The following is a 4,451-nucleotide window of genomic DNA, read 5'->3' on the forward strand; positions in this document are numbered from 1 at the left end:
CCCCTTCCCTTCCCCTTCCCTTCCCCTTCCCTTCCCCTTCCCTTCCCCTTCCCTTCCCCTTCCCTTCCCCTTCCCTTCCCCTTCCCTTCCCTTCCCTTCCCTTCCCTTCCCTTCTTCCCTTCCCTTTTTTTAAGACGGAGTCTCGCTCTGTCACCCAGGCTGGAGTGCAGTGGCGCAGTCTCGGCTCACTGCAATCTCCGCCCCCCGTGTTCAAGCGATTTTCCTGCTCCAGCCTCCTGAGTAGCTGGGATTGGAGACGCGCACCACCAGGCGCGGCTAATTTTTGTATTTTTAGTAGAGACGGGGTTTCACTATGTTGGTCAGGCTGGTCTTGAACTCCTGACCTTGTGATCCACCCGCCTTGGCCTCCCAAAGTGCTGGGATTACAGGCGTGAGCCACCGTGCCCTGCCAGTTTTCTTTTGTTGTGTGTGCGAGCGCACGCGCGTGTGTGCATGTGTGTGTGTGGTAAAACTATTAGATCTATCCCCTTAGCAAATCTACCCTGTTAGCAAATTTTGAGTACATAATTCATTACTATTAACTATTGTCCTCATGCTGTAGATCTTCAAGAGTTATTAATTTTATAACTGTAACTTTTGTACCCTTTGCCAAACATCTTTTCATTTTTCCTACCTCCTGACCCTTGGTAATCACCCTTCTAAACTCTGTATTCATGAGTTTGACTATTTCAGATTTCACTTATAAGTGAGATCATGTGATATTTGCATTTCTCTGTCTGAGTCATTTTACTTAGCATTATGTCCTTCAGGTTAATTTGTGTTGTCACAAATGGCAGGGTTTTCTTTTTTAAGGCAATATCATATTCCATTGTATACACACTTATCACATTTTCTTTCTTCATTTATTCATTGATGGACACTTAGGATGCTGCTATATATTGGCTACCATAAATAATGTTGCAATTAATAATAGAATGCAGGCCAGATATGGTGGCTCATGCCTGTAATCGCAGCACTTTAGGAGGCCAAGGGGGGCGGATCACCTGAGGTCAGGAGTTCAAGACCAGTCTGGCCAACATGGTGAAACATTGTCTCTACTAAAAATACAAAAATTATCCAAGCATGGTGTCACCTGCCTATAGTCCCAGCTACTCAAGAGGTTGAGGCAGGAAGATTGCTTGAAACCAGGAGGCATTGCAGTGCGCCAAGATTGAGCCACTGCACTCCAGCCTGGGCAACAGAGCAATACTCCATTTCAACAACAACAAAATAATAGTAGCAATAATAGAAGGCAGATATCTTTTCTAGAAGGTGGTATGATTTCCTTTGCATATATACCTGGAAGTGGGATTTCTGGATCAGATAACAATTTTAATTTTAATTTTTTGGGAATCCTTCATACTGTATGCTTATGTTTTATTCAAAAAATCATTGCCAAGACCAAAATCATGGAAATTCTCCCCTTTGTGTTATCCTAGGTGATTTATGGTTTCAAGTATTACATGTGTCTTTAATCTAGTTTAAGTTGATATTTGTGTATACTGTAAGATAAGCGTCTAATTGTATTCTTTTCTATATGAATATGTAATTATTCCAACCGCATTTGTGGAAGAGACAATTTGTTCCCCACTGTGTATTCTTGGCAACATTGTGAAAGATAAGTTCAACATACATGATTGCATTTATTTCTCAACTTTCTGTTCTGTTCTACTGTTCTATATGTCTGTTTTCATGCCAGTACCAGAGTGTTTTTATTCCCATAGTTTTCTAATATAATTTGAAATTAGAGCATGTCATGACTCTAGCTTTGTTGTTCTTAGTCAAGAGTGTATGTGCTGTTCAGGTCTTTTGTTGGTTCGTGCAAATTTTAGGATCTTTTTGTTCATATAGCATTGAATCTCTAGATCGCTTGGGGTAGCATGGAAATTTTGGTGGTATAAAATGTTTCCAGTAGTATGCATGGACATATTTTTTATTTATTTTTGTCTTCAATTTCTTTCATTAATATTTTACAATTTTCAGTGAATACAACTTGGACCTGCTTGGTTAAATTTATTTTTTGACATTTTATTCTTTTTAGGCATATAATTGTAAATGGGATTTTCTTCTCAATTTCTCTTTAGTTCAATGTTAACACATAGAGATACACATGATTTTGTTCTTTTCTTATTCTGAAATTTTATGAGATTTTTAATGAGTTCTAACTATTTTTGGTGTAGTGTTTAGTGTATTCCATATGTAGTGTCCTGACATCTGCAAACAGAGATGTTACTGTTTTCTTTATTATTTGGATGACATTTATTTGCTTTTCTTACCTAATTGTTTTTGCTAGGACTTCCAGTACTATGGTGAATAAAAGTGGCAGGAGTGTGCATCCTTGAATTTTTCCTGATCTTAGAGAAATAGCTTTCAACTTTTTACTGTGGAGTATGATGTTATCCATGGGCTTGTGATACGTGGTCTTTCTTGTATTTAGGTACATTCCTTCTATACTTACCTTGTTGAGAGTTTTTATAATGAAATATCTTCAATTTTATCCAAAGTTTTTTCTGCATCTCATGAGATGATTCATTCTGTTAATGTGGTGTGTTCCATTTGTTGATTTTCAGATGTTGAAACATTCTTGCATCTCAAGGGTAATTTCAATTTAATGATATTGTATGATCTTTTTAATGTGTTGTGGAATTTAGTTTCCTAGTCTTTTGTTGAGGACTTTTGCATCTGTGTTCATCAGGGTCATCATCCTCTTTCTCTTCTTGTAGTGTCTTTGTCAGGTTTGGTATCAGAGTAATGCTGGCTTCATTAAATGATGTTTTTAAAGTATTTCTTTTCATTTTTTTTTTGGAAGAATTTGAGAAGGATTGGTATTCTTCATAAAATGTTTGGTGGAATTCAGCAATGAGGCTATCAGGTACTGGATTTTATTTGATAGGATGTATTTTTATTACTGATTAATTCTCCTTTTTCATTATTGGTCTGTTCAGATTTTCTGGTTTTCCTCATTGAGTCTGAGTAGGTTTCACATGGCAAGAAATTTACCCATTTCCTCTATGTTATCCAGTTTATTAGTCTATAATTGTTCATGTAGTTTCTTATGGTTATTTGTATTTCTGTGGCATCAATTTTAATATTTCCTCTTTCCTTTCCTGTTATATTTATTTGAGTCCTCTCTTCTTGGTAAACTTAACTAAAGGTTTTTTTTTTTCAACATTTTGTTTATCTTTCAAAAAATGAATGCTTGACTATTTTCATCTTATCTATTGTTTTTCTAGTCTCTATTTCTTATTTCTGCTCTATTATTTATTATTTCTTTTCTTCTACTAACATTAGGCTTAGTTCATTCTTCTTTTTCTACTTCCTTTAAGTGTAACATTAAGTTGTTTACTTGAGATCACTCTTCCTTCTTGATATAAGTATTTTGTACCACATTTTCTCTTTGAACTACTTTTTATGAATCCCATAAGTTTTAACTATATTGTATTTTCATTTTAATTTGTTTCAGTATATTTTTAAAATTTTCTTTTGACCTTCTTTGATCCATTGTTTGTTAAGGAAAATGTTTTTGAATTTTCAAATATTTATAAAATTTCCAATATTCCTCCTGCTATTGATATAAAATTTAATACCATTGTGATGAGAAAAGATACTTCATATGACTTCAGTTATATTTGTTAAGACTTGTCTTGTGGCATTACAGATGGTCTGTTATGGAGAATATTCCATGTGCACTTGAGAATAATGTGTATTCTGCTGCTGTAAGATCTAATTTCTGCATGTCTCTTTGGTTCATGTGATCTAAAGTGTAGCTGAAGGCCAATATTTCCATATTAATTTTCTGTCTGGATGTTCTATTCATTGATCAAAGTGGGGTATGTACATCCCTATTTTTACTGCATTGCAGTTTGTCTCTCCCTTCATATATATGAATATTTGTTTTGCATATTTAGATTTTCCAATGCTGGATGCATAAATATTTAAAATTACTACATACTCTTGATGAATTGACTATTTTATCATCATATAACCACACTCCATTTCTTTTTGTTTTGGGTTTTATTTTCATGGAATATCTTTTTTCCATCCCTTCACTGTCACACTGTGTGTCCTTAACACCAAAGTAAGTCTCTTATAAGCAACATGTAGGTGGGTTTTGCTTTTTATCCATTCAGACACTCTACATCTTTAGAGTAGAGAATTTAATTCATTTATATCCAAGGAAATTATGGATAGGTAAGGAATTACTAATTCCATTTAGTTTATTGTTTTCTGGTACTTTTGTTCATTCTTTGTTTTTACTTCCTCCCTAACTGTCGTTCTTTGTGATTTGATAATTTTCTGTAGTGATATGCCTTATTTTTTTTCTCTTTTCCTTTTGCATATCTCCTATAGATTTTTGTGGTTATCGTGAGGCTTATATAAAACACCACATATTTATTTATAACAGGCTCTTTTGAGCTGATAACAACTTGAGTTTGATCACATTCAAAAAA

Source organism: Theropithecus gelada, chromosome X (genome assembly GCF_003255815.1).
Source record: "Theropithecus gelada isolate Dixy chromosome X, Tgel_1.0, whole genome shotgun sequence".
Taxonomy (NCBI): Eukaryota; Metazoa; Chordata; class Mammalia; order Primates; family Cercopithecidae; genus Theropithecus; species Theropithecus gelada.